Here is a 13525-nt window from a genome sequence, read left to right as displayed (position 1 = left end):
TATTTTTTTATTTTTTATTTTCTTTAAAATTACATGTATGATAGAATTCAATAAAATGATGCAGTGGATACAGCACACTTGTACAGGATCTTGGTGGATAATGAGGTTTAACTAATCATATTTACTTGTCCAAGTATTTCAAGATTGTTTAGTAACTTGCCTCCAAGAAGATTTTTTAGTAAGCACTAGATACTTATTCTGAAATATTTCTTTGTATGGTTAGTCTCCTGGGCACCTTGCTTTTTTTCTGCAAAATACTGGGGCATGGTCTTTTTTTTTTTTTTTTTTTAAATAGTCTGAATTATCAGTTTTTCCTATGAGACTTGAGGGACATTGACTCCTAAAAATTTATCGTTTTAGAACCTAAGCTATATATTTGTAGTCATAAATATGCTTTATCCCTCCTGTCTTCCCCAGTTAAGTCTGTTACCTTTTCTCTATTATTTTTGTCCTATTTTTTTTTCTTGGAAGGCAGGAGGTTTATTTTATACGGCTGGGCTCAGAGGAGATACTTCTCCAGAGATCTGAGATGCAAGCACAAGTATGGGGGACAATTTACAGTCCGTTGCTTCTGCATTCTGCATTAGTAGTAATTTGGTGCACACAGCAAGCAGGGCAGGAAGAAGAACCTGGAAGAAGAGTCTCTAAGCTAGGAACTAGAGCTTATGTCAGTCCCGTAGGCCATGTTATGGTGCATAACTTTACTTATTTTCTCAATGTTCCCCTCTTTGATGCCTCTTTCAAAAATCTTTTTTAGTAGGCATCACCCTTTGGCTCTAGGGGTTGGTACCCTTGGATGGCTAAGATGCGTGTTGCAGTTTGGCGAGCAGTGGTGTTTGCAGTGAAGCATACCAGGGTGTTTAGAATATAGGGGCCGGTGGTCACAAGTAAAATTTTGGAAAGGAGGAGTCCTGCCAGGGCAGGGAGCCAGGATGTCCAGTTTGTGGGGCAGCCTCTATTAGTCCAATAGTAAGGAGCAAGGTCAGGGTTATGACCCTGGTAAGGAGCAAGGGTTGGCAGAGTTGCATCTAAGCACCTGGACTTGGTTCACACACTGATTCCTCAAGCTTCTGCTGTGTGCAGGCCAGCCAGCTTCCGGGGTAGGGCTGGAGTAGGGCTGAAGATCCCAGGGGCCAGCGTCTTTTTGAGGGTCAGCTTGAGCGGGTTGACTAGGTCTGAGTCACTTCACCAGGTTGAGGACTCTTCCGAGTTGGCTGCCTTAATTCTGGAGCGATGGACCCATGGGGGTCTTATTATTATCCCCACAGAATAATGAGCATAAAAGGTTGTCTATACATGAAATACTGTGACAATTTTTCTGTAGTTTACCTCAAGTTGTCTAGTTTAGGCAAACAACAAACATTTAAAGACAGAACTAGAATTTAAATCTATAATGGTGCATTGTTGAAGCACAGTTTTTTTCTCTCTAAAACCCCCCATTTCCAGAGATAGCCAAATCAAGACCAATGCATTTGTAGAACAAGTCCAGTCTTAACAAAACCTGGCCTAATTATTTACATAAGCTCAGCAAGAATAGCTATTGATCCTGAGGATCTTTTAAAGTTTGCTTTGCTGGAACCTTTTATAAGGAATCTCCAGATTGAACTTTTAGTAGTCTCTCCAGGCCAGACGCCAAGCCAAATACTTGTCATCAGACAGGCCTGCAGTACCTGTAGAATTGGGTGAATTCCTCTTCACGAGGTCCCCAAGATATCCTGAAGTTCTTGCACCTTCCAGGAAGTGACCTTTACTCACCTAGTGTGGCTGCTGGGAACTCTGTAAGCGAGGTATTCAGCCAACATTTCCAAGGGGCTTTATGACTCCACGTTTCATAAAGCCAGCCTTAGTTCCTTAAAGCTGTCTGGTCAAATCTGAGTCTATGAATGTCACTCACAAATATGACATTCCATTCAAGGCCTTGGTAAAATAACCAGTATTTCCAATGGTGACCTGTTACAAGATGAACAGATTCTTATTGAACTTACGCAAACAATTGTAATTGTCATGAAAGAAAGAATACTCACTGAGAGTTTTTGTATTTCAGAGGGTGTAAGGTAGAGAGAAAAGATAAATGCTTCAGTTTACAAATGAATACTTTATGACATTTCTGTGTATCATCTTAAGAGAAAGTTTCCTTAATCTGGAAGAGCAAACATTTTCATTTAGTCCCATGTTCCTAATTCTTGTTCAGTTTGAATGCAGCTTTTTAGTTCTGGAAATCTTTCAAATACCTGTATTTGTCCCCAAGGTCCTTTTTACAAATCTAAATGACAAAAATCTCAGAAATAGACATTGGTCATTATGATGCAGTTGGCAAAGAAATTTGGTTATTTCTGTGACACATAACACTTCAAGTAATTAGTTAACAGCATTTACCAGTGCAGTACATCCTAAGGTTTACCATTGTGCGACAGTGCTTTTCCAAGCAACTTAGCATCCCAAATAAAAGGGCCTAATTGGTCAAAAAGACTTCATTTAAAACTTTATTTATTATAGCATTATATAGTTGTTAGCAAAATCTAGCTCCTTTAACACTGAGAAGTTTTAACTAAGCAGTCAAAGACCTGATACAAATGAAACCTAAAGCTTTGGTTTTCCTGGCAGTCAAAAGAGAAGAAAACCTTTGTTTACATTGTCTTCAACAGTCGAAGAAAACTTTGTCTTTTGAAGAGAGAGAAAAGCAGAATTTCAGCCTTATACCAGTGTACTTTTAAAATTCCATGCATCTCAACCTTAGTCCATCCTGAGCACACATAAAATTGCTTTCCAAAGATTTTCCTGCATGAACCTTCTACAACTTTCCTTTGCCTTCAAACTTTGTCCCCAAACCATTTCTCTCCAAATAGCCAGTCTCAATTAGGACAACATTATTTTCTTTTACCCTCAATAAAAGATGTGTCTTGCATACCTCCTACTTTCCTACATACAGGGTTGGTACACTTCAGATGGTAAATTCACGAACCAATTAAGCACAATGCATGTTTTCCAATAGGTCCAAATAGCCTTAGTTTCTCTGCAATAAGAAGTTAAAAACACAAACCTATGTTCAGTAATCAAAGCTTTAGCACTGCATCATGCAATCAAAACTTTAAAGTTTCAGGTTACCAATTTGAAAGATATCTTAGCAATTACCCATGAAAAGTTTGGGATAGACAAAATTAACTATCATTTTAAGTCATCTTTTTGCTAACAAATTGCAGCAGAGATAACATGAGCTTATTTGATCTTTAGTCAACCTTGGTAGAATAGAAGTTTCATATTTAATGCTGATAACTTTAAAGACAGAGCCAACAAACTTAAATTAGTTTCACTTGCATCCACTTAAAAGTCAATCAGTCTTTCCCCATTGTCAATTTTCACCTGGGACACCAGTGGAGGTTTCTGAAGTGGGTGGTCCAAGGGGGATGCACTTTGCTCCGTGACCTCGAGGGTGGGAGGAGGAGCCAGTGGTACCTGAGGCACTGAGGATGGTATAGGAACCAGTTATGTGGACCACATGCAAGTTGGCACAGAAACAGGAGGGGAGGGGAAGGCAGAAGAGGCAAGGTGCCAGCAGAAGGCAGAGAAGGAAAACCTGATTGAAAACCTTAGCTCAGACAGAGGAGCAGACGCCATGTTTTTTTCACCAAAGTGGAAATAGGGAGTCCACATCAGGCCAGTGAAGACCTGGAATTTCCCCAAAACAAATAGAGTTTCAGCAACTGCTTGAGAATATTCCTTAAAGTCCCCATCCCGAGGTAGACTAACCACAGTTGGCTCCAATTATAGTTGTTAACCCGGGAAATGAACGAGGGAGAAGCCCTCACATCTTAGGCAGAGGAGCAGAGAGAGAGTCAATGTCCTCTTCAATCTGATTCTATCTCGGCCAAACCAATAAGGCCCCCTTCTCAAGGTTCCTTCTGATAACGGCTGGGTTTTGGAGGCCCCTTCCGATTCGGGCACTCATTCTTTTCCCTTTTCCTTGTAGTAGACACATTGGTATTTTGCTAAGGGGGGGCTCTGGGCTTCCCCCCTTTTGGCGGCTGGACCTTCCCCATCCCGATGCCGCCATAGACTGTATGCTATTCACCACAGAATCACCCACAGGCCCACTCAGGCTCTGTGGGCTTTTGGAAACCTTAAGGGTGCCCCTCTGTGGAGCCACAGAATCGAACTTGGCAGGCGAGCCAGACAGAGTCGCACATTGACACACACACACCAGAGGTTATTACATTCCCTCCCACAGAATTCCTGTAAGACATCTGAGGTCTGTCTCCAGGGAGTGATCAGGTCCCACTTCCACTCTTGCCAGTGGGCCTCACTAGATTGGGGCCCCGGCCTTACCGGTTCTGACGTCAGGTCCAGGTCCTCACCTGCCAAGTCTCCTTGAGTCCAGAGGGGACAGCGGAATGGGGCCGGCCCGAGGCAACCGAGCAGGAGACTGCCGAAATTCAGGCAGGGCACACCTTCTCCCTTGCAATTCCTCATTCTGTCACCCCTCGGCCCCTCTCCCAAACCGGTGGCAACAGTGGGCCAGGGCAGTTGGGTTTCCCCAGTCAGGGAACCAAATATGTTATGGAACCAGGCTGGAACGCTGGTGGAAAAACCAAGTGGCACTCAGAGATCTTGGAAGCCCACCGGTGGGCTCAGAGGAGATCCTTCTCCAGAGATCTGAGCCTGTCCTATTTTTTAGTGTAGCTGATGACATGTGTTTAGTACTTGTAGGAATCTCCTCTTTTTTAAGGAGTATTTGCAACTTTGCCAGAAATGCTAGAAGGAATGTTAAAGAGTTTTATAAATGGGAAGCCTAAGGCCTAGAGCTTTGGCTTTTCCTAGTTAAATACGAAGGAGAAAATTGAAAGCCAGGTTTTTATTTTAGTTCCTATGTCCACTCATATTACATGCTCACTACTTTTTTTTTTTTTTTTACTTAAATGTAGGTAGCAGAATAAGGCTTAAGTGCCTACTTAAAATAATGTATTTTACACAAGTGGAAGTGGATTTTAGAAGATCAGTATTGTATTTATCAGTAATTCCTTACATAGGATTTGACTATGCAGCTAGCAGCAGTGACTATTATTTACCCAAAATCAGATCACATGCTAAGCCTACTTAAATTGTTAGGTAAAAGAATTTTTTTCCTCATAATAGTTTTAGTATCAGAATACCCATTTTAAAGATGAGCCAGTGCTTAGAGTTGTAAAATAATTATCCCAGATATCAGCTAATTAGTGATAAGAGAGTCCAGCTGGGAATTAAAGCAAGATTATGTAAGTATTTATGCACTGTTCTTAACCATTATACTGTATAACATTGGAGAACTTGTGGGGAGTTTTTTATAGGAGTGGCACAGCATACCCAGAAATCATTCATAGAATTATAAATGGATGTTGGTTTATATTTTCACTTATCAAATACATATTGATAAAACTATTTTTTGCCAATATATGTAGTTAGGCACAGTTTATTAAATATTAGGGAAACAGAGTCTTAGACATATTCCCTGTCCTTTCTCTAGGAAGGATAAGACAATTATTTTTGCTACTTCTTTTGATTTGGCTCTTTTTTCATGTCCCATTGGATTTATTATAGATCTTGATTATTAAGAGAGCGTTATTAGATAACCTACTGGTTAATGGTTCTCCCAGTACTGATTGGAGCCCCTGAATTCCCAGCAGACTGTTGTTTCAGTTATGCTTGCTCTAAGGGTTAATGTAGCAAAAGAGACTCCTAGAAACTAATAAGAAGGTGCCTGTGTACTTAATCAGAATGTACTTTAAACTTTAGGTACACCTGCCATCAGTTTCTTAAGTTTAAATTAAACTAGCTAAGCACTTTACACAAAGTACAGAAAAACAGCAGACATGAGATAAAAGTTCCTTTAGTGACTTTTTCTAGCAACCTGCATGTTTCCAGCCAAGAGAAACTGTAAAAATCTTATGACAGGCAAGCTTGTAGAAGTTCTTCCTTTAGTCTAGTTTCTTTTAACATCTGAATTCTATGGTTAAACTTTCTCAGTAAATGTGACATGTTTTGTCACACTCAGCAAACTGGCAGCTATTTTATTAAGTTTTATAGTCATAAATGCCTTGTAATTTTTACTTCCATAGGTCTACTTTTTAATCTTATAACACATCCCTGATGGAAGAAGTAGGTTGTTATTACTCTGTTTGTTTTGGCCAGAACTGTCCAGTATTTTTTTGTTGTTGTTTTGTTTTGTTTTTTTGGATTTTCCTGGGCATGTCTACAGTAGTTCTCTAGGAGACAGAATTTAAAGACAGGATTTGCAGTGCCTCCTGACTCTTAATTTCTATTGAGTACAGAAGTAATTGTTACTTTATTCATGTGGTTAGTAGCTTTTGAGTTATTATTACATGATAAAATAGGTATAGATTTGCTCACTGATAGTAAAGATAAGTCATTTCATGGAATTCTACTTTCTGTATAAATTCAACTAAATGTCCTTGGTAAAAAGAATGAGGGAGAGGGGTGCTGGGGTGGCTCAATCGGTAAGCGTCCAACTCTTGATTTCGGCTCAGGTCATGATCTCACGGTTTTTGTGAGTTCAAGCCCTGCATTGAGCTCTGGGCTGGCAGCAGGGATCCTGCATGGGATTCTCTGTCTCCTCTCTCTCTGCCCTTGCCTACTTGTGCTCTCTCTCTCAAAATAAATAAACTTTAAAAAAAAATGAAGAAAAGGGAGTGGGGGATAACAATTCAACCATGGCAAGGTGATTCACTGAGAATGAGTAAATATCCTTGAATAATTTGAGAAGAGGAGACATGAATCTGGTTTTCCCTACATTGGTCTTCATTCCTGTTTGTGCTTTAGCATGAGGAATTGGCCCCTAAATGCCAGCGAGTTTTTTATTTTCAGCCAGTGCTCACATGAAGAACTAGTTCTTTTTTTCCAATGTTGGAGAAAAATCTTAATGTTTTGGATCATGTGTAATTTCCACCATAGTACTCTGAAAAATGCCATTTGACATAGTTATTTAGAGACCAGTTTTAGTTTTAATTGAGATCAGTCAACAGTTCTGCACAGTAATGTTTGCTTGAGGTTTATATCTTTTGACTTAAAGTCAGTTGAACTCTTTTTCATTATATATAAGATATGGACAAATGGCATATTTTTGGATTTTTTTATTAGTAGTTTTCTCTTTTTGAAGAAAAATTAACTGTGTTCATTAAGAGTTTATAATTTTCCTTTGAAGTCAGTAGATGATTTATGAACCAGTTTTACTTTTCTTCGGACCTACAAAGCAGGAATTAGCCTGATTGTAAATTAGCAATCTCAGAATGACCACAAGTGTCAGTGTTTGCCTGCCTTATTCTTCTTCAGTTTTCACTAACTTGTGCAGCAAATATTCATACTGCCTAAGAATTTCTTTTGACTCGAAAGCAGAGCCAAATTTAAGGGTCACTTTTAGAACTAATTATCAATATCCTTATAGTTTTAATTCATGCAAACTGTTAATGATCCTAAGGGAAAAGATAAGCATGAAAATCAGTAGTAGTTTATATTATGCCTGTATATTCTTCAGTTTCTTAGTAGTATAGCTATTTCAGTTAAGCATAAATCAGCTGGCTTCTTACAATTGTTATTTGACGCACGGGAGATGCTCTTGTTTAGAGCTTTGGTTCTCAATGGAGAAATAATACTTCCTAGGTGGTATTCTAGAAATATTTTTGGTTGACAAAATAATTGAAGGGCATTTAGTGAGTGAGGCCAGGGAAGGAGGTCTGTAGTGGGTGGTACAATTTTAAATGAACCTAGAACATAATTGAAATGCAAAGTATATTTTGTAAAGTTTTAACATGCAATGAATTTCCCTAAGTATACAACCACAGTGTATATTGAAGATTGTATTCAACTTTGTTCTGAACTTGGCCATTTTGAAAAATCCTGTTGCCTGTGGCTGTGATGCTTATAGTAGTTGACTTAACCAGTAGAGTATACCAGTTGTGGACATGTGTGATTGTTACATTCACTGTGATTTTTTGAATGGGTACTAGTATTTGATTAATTCATAATGTCTTCTGGTGTAATTTCTGAGATTCACATTGAAATACTTGTGCTTATCATAAATTTCTTATAAAATTTCATTTTTGTATTAGGATATTGATTTTCATTACATTACATACATAGGTTGCTTATATTGTGCATTTCATTTCAGATTGTTAGAGGGATCAATGTGTAATATTTCTCACACAAAGGAGACAGACATATTGAGTTTGGATAGGGGTGTGAAGCTCACTAGGTCAGCATCTTTGAATAAGTTATTTCAAGCATCTTAACTCCTTACAACTGAATACATGGATAGTATTTAAAAATTTAAACACTATTAATTCATTACAAAGTATAACAAACAATTTGTAAGTTCAAGTAGATGTAGTATGTTGAAACTTAAAACTGCTTAAAACTTCACAAAGAAGCATAATTATTCACATATGAATTATTAGTATCAGAAAATACTTTTTATTTAATAGCTTCAGTAGTTAAGGAAAGAAAGCAAAAAGTAACAAGTAAATAGAATGTTTTTCCCAAAGGGCTTTTTTGAGAAGAGCTGGGAGCGTAAATATACTTAATTCTAAATTCATGGAGCTCTCTTCAGAGTGATTGTTTATGATCTGATTGGAAATAGGAACTTTAGTATAAAGAAACTTTGCAAAGCAGAAAAGAAGCAGGCAAAGGTTATAGGATTAGGAAGGGGTAATGTTTAACTTTAGGGTTTGATTTTCTTCCCCTTCTTCAGGTTCTTAGAAGATACCTAAAAGATTCACTTATATTCAATAAATACTTCGAGAATTTTTTATATGCAAGCTACAGGGGGGGGATATAAGATATGTTATTAGGTTCCTTTTATTGAAGGAATTGATAGAGCTAATGGATATGTAGATTATTATATAGATAACAAAATAACTGAAAGAAAATATTATATAGTTAAGTTTTTTTTCAAAAACCATTTGAAATTGTTTTATGCAATTCATTGTGGCATCCCTCAGTTTCACTCCTTTGATACTTTTGATCTTCCCAGTTGTGGTTGGTTTGCATTACATTTTTATCTTCTTAATTTTTCATGCTTTTCTAGTATTTTTATTCCCTTCAGATAAATAACATGATGTCTCACAAATAATACAGTTGCTGCGTTTTAGTGAACCAAAACGTGAAAAATGAAAATTTTTGTTTCTGTTGTACCATCCATTTTTTACCATCTCCCTGATCATTTACTAACATACTGAGTCTCTTTCTTTTCCATATTCTCATAGTTAGCTGACTTTGAATTTTTTCTATATTTTCTCTGAAATTTTTCACAGATTTTATATTTATTAAAATTTCTGGCATTTGTAGTGTTGCAGAACATTTCAGTTGATTCTGTGTTGGGAATGTGGGGGTCAAATAGTTAAATATATACACGTCTGTGTTTTATTTTGGCTTCTTCAGTCAGTTTATTGAATTATATTAAATGGTAAAATGTTGAATGGTTTCTTTCAAAGCTTAAAATATTGTTATTTTCTTTTCTACCTCTATTCCCAGTAGCTATAATTATGTGATTCTCAAAAAACCAAGTTTAGCTAATTCCAAACATGTACCCTTTGATAGAGGGAGCTGGGCAGGAGAATATTATGTTTTTATTCACATGGAACAAAAGAAGAGCACATGTTTATGGCTATACCAAGAAGCCCATGTTGAATTATGTCTTTAAACTTAATCATTTAACTGGACATTGAGGTTGTACTGCAGTGTCATAGTTCCTAGTGACAGGGTATTACTTATATTAGAATAATGGAATTTTAGAGCAGAATTAGGCCTTTTTAATCATTAGAAATCTAGTTTCCTCATTTTAGAGGCAAGTTCATGAAGACCCTGAGATGGCATTTTCTCAGAGCTCCCCACTTTAATATGTCATAGCCAGAACTAGAACCTGGGATATAAGATTTCTTTCTTTCTTTCTTTTTTTTTTTTTTTAACATTTATTTATTTTTGAGGGAGAGAGAGAGCAGAAGCGAGGGGGTGGGCAGAGAGAGGGGGACATAGAGTCCGGAGCAGGCGCCAGGCTCTGAGCTGTCAGCACAGAGCCCAACGTGGGGCTTGAACTCATTGACTGCGAGATCATGACCTGAGCTAAAGTCAGACGCTTTAACCAACTGAACCACCGGGTGCCCTTGGAATATAAGACTTCTAAGTCAAGTTTTTTTGCACTGATTTACACTGCCTCTGATTACATCAGTTTTTAGTCTATGGACCCATAAGTTATGCAGATGATCCCTTACCCAGTCCCTCTGCCACTATAAAAACAAGCCCACCAGTTTTAAATGAGAACATTGTGCATTAAACCTTAGTGACACATATAAAAGAATTGCTCATTTGTGCTAGAAAGGCATGTGACCATTATTGATTTTGATATTAAAGGAGATCAATTCCCATACTTCTGTTTGTTTCTGATTTGCAGTTTTATAATTAAATATTTCATTGACATTTATGTGGATATAAGTTTTTAATCTGTAGATAAATAAATGAAAAAATTTTTGACATTTTCCCATTATATAAGAATGCCCCTTTAAAGATTTTGTGTTTTGTCTCACTCTCTTTTCCTCTCTTTTGATCCAAATTTCAGTTACTGTATTTGTAATAGTCTGGATTCTCCAGAGAAACAACCTATTGGATGGATTAGATGGATTGGGTGGATGGGTGGATGAATGGATGACGAGGAATTGACACATGTGGTTGTGGAAACTGAAAAGTCCCAGGATTTGCAGTCAGCAAGCTGGAGACCCAGGAGAGTTGATGGTACAGCTCAAGTCTGAGGCTGAGTCCTGATGTTCCACCTTGACAACAGCCAGGCAGAGAGTGAATTCTTTTTCATTCAGCCTTTTTGTTCTGTTCATTTCTTCAGTGGATTAAATGAGGCCAACCCACATTGGGGAGAACAATCTGCTTTACTCAGTCTACTGATTCCAGTGTTATTTAATCTTATCCAGAAATACTCTCACAGACACATCCAGAATGATGTTTTAACTAGATTATCTGCACACTCCATTGCCCAGTTGACACATAAAATTAACCTTCACAGTTATCCTCTGGAAGCATTCTAGAGAATGATGAATGGAAAACTGGTATTTAGTTTTTTTAATCAATGAATATCTTCTTATGTTATTCATTAACACTTGTATTTCAGTTTTGTCTGTGACTATAAAGAAGATGTATATTCCCAGGTCAAAGTTTTAATTCTATGAGTGGATTTGGATAGGGATAGAATTTTTCTTTTTTCTTCATTGAGATTAAAATATTTACTTTATGCTTCTTTGATTTCACATAGCAGAAACTTGCTCAAGTCAGCCAAAGGAAGAAAAGGAAATACATGATAATGGTACAAGAATATTCTGCATAACCCAAGACTGAGAAATATAAATTGGCCTTTCTTAAAGAACACAGTGAGAGATTAGAAAACTTTCAGGAATCAAAGAAGCTTTTCTGTTTCTGTGTGGTGCCATATGATTATTTGTCACTTTTTCTGCATCTGCACCCCAGCTCTCTGGTCCTTTGTATACACAGTCCTCCTTAAAACCAGTCTGGCTACAGGCTACAGCTACAGATAACTGTAGCTCACATTGCTGGGCATATCTCAGTATGGATTTCATAATTCCAAAGAAGAGAAGATTTGATAGGGTCACTGTAGTTCATGAGTTTATCCCTTGTGGGTATAGTCCAGCTCTGAAAAGGGGAAATTGGGTGTTGTCTCAGTAGACATCCCTTGAAAAGTCTGCCATCATTTGTAATTGGACTGTGTTTATTTTTATTTAAAAAGTTTTTTCCCCTAATGTTTATTTATTTTTGAGACAGAGAGAGACAGAACATGATCAGGGGAGGGGCAGAGAGAGAGGGAGACACAAAATCCGAAGCAGGCTCCAGGCTCTGAGCTGTCAGCACAGAGCCTGACGTGGGTCTCAAACTCATCAACTGTAAGATCATGACCTGAGTTGAAGTTGGACACTCAACCGACTGAGCCGCTCAAGTGTCCCGACTGTTTATTTTTAAAGCATATTTTATACTTTTTTAAGAAGATTTTTTTATTGTTGAATTATATATATGTATTTATATAAATATGTGTGTATATATACATATATGTTTATAAATGTTTTAAGGGTACACAGTTCAGTGGCATTAAGTATATCCTAATGTTATGCAACCATCACCACTCTGTGTCTCCAGAACATTTTCAGCATCCCTAATTGAAACTCTGTACATATTAAATAATTTCCTATTGCCCTCTCCTCAGCTCCTGTAGCCACTATTCTACTTTTTATTTCTGTGAATTTAACTCTTCTAGGTACTTCATGTAATTGCAGTCATACAGTATTTGTCTTTTTGTGTGTAGCTTACTTCATTTAGCCTAGTATTTTTAAGATTTTCATCCATGTTATAGCATGTATCAACTTCATTCTGTTTTTAAGGCCGATTGATATTCCATTGTACATGTAAACTGTAGTTTGTTTATCCATTCATTTGTCAGTGGATATTTGGGTTTTCACCCTTTGGCTATTGTGAATAATGTTGTTAGGAACATCAGTGTACAAATACCTGTGCAAGTCTCTGATTTGAATTCTTTAGGTTCTGTACCAAGAGTTGGAGTTGCTGGATCACATGGTGATTCTATGTTTAATTTTTTGAGGTTCCATCGTACTGTTTTCCACAGCAGCTGCTTATTCTACATTCCTACCAGCCATGCACAAGGGTTCTAGTTTCTCCACATCATTATCAGTTTGTTTTTTGTGTGTGCTTGTTTGACATTAGCTGTCCTAACAGGTAGAAGTGGTACCTCATTGTGGTTTTCATGTACATTTCCTGAATGATTAGTGATATTTGAGCATATTTTCATGTGCTTACTGAGAATTGTCACTTTCTCTGGGGAGATGTCTATTCAAGTTTTTTTGCCCATTTTTGAATTGGAATGTTTGTCTTGTGGTTTTGAGTTGTAGGAGTTCTTTATATATTTTGGATATTGGCCCCTTATCAGATAATGATTTGCAAATATTTTCTCCCATTTTGTGGGTTGATTTCTCACTGTGCTGATAGCACCCTTTGATGCAGTCCAATTTTGATGAAGCCCAGTTAATCTGTTTTTTTCTTTCGTTGTTACCTGTACTTTTTTGTATCATAGCCACAAAATCAAGGCCAAATTTAATCTCATGAAACTTTTACTGTGTATTTTTCCTAAGAGTTTTACAGTTTTAGCTCTTGAATTTACACCTTTGATCTATTTTGAATTGATTTTTGCCTATGATGTAAGATAATGATTCAACTTGGTTCTTTTGCAGGTGGATATCCAGTTTTCCCAGTACCATTTGTTGAAAAGACTTTCCTTCCCCATTGCATGGTCTTGTACCTTTGTCAAAAATCAGTTGACCATATATGTTGAGAGTTTTCTGTATTTTCCATTGGTCTATATGTCTGTCTTTATGCCCATACTACACTGTTTTGATTACTGTAGCTTTGAGTAAGTTTTGGAATCTGGAAGAGTATGTGAGTCCTCCAACTTTATTCT

The 13525-nt window shown here is 37.3% G+C and overlaps 1 protein-coding gene across 2 annotated transcripts in view; it reads left to right on the top strand.

Moving 5' to 3' along the window:
• CDC73 (cell division cycle 73) overlaps positions 1-13525 on the top strand; it is a 135041-nt gene that overhangs the window by 69681 nt on the left and 51835 nt on the right. The window lies entirely within an intron of this gene.

This window comes from Neofelis nebulosa, chromosome 15 (assembly GCF_028018385.1).
Source record: "Neofelis nebulosa isolate mNeoNeb1 chromosome 15, mNeoNeb1.pri, whole genome shotgun sequence".
Lineage (NCBI taxonomy): Eukaryota > Metazoa > Chordata > Mammalia > Carnivora > Felidae > Neofelis > Neofelis nebulosa.
Note: the sequence above shows the minus strand (reverse complement) of the source record. Positions and strands in the feature narration are given on the sequence as shown.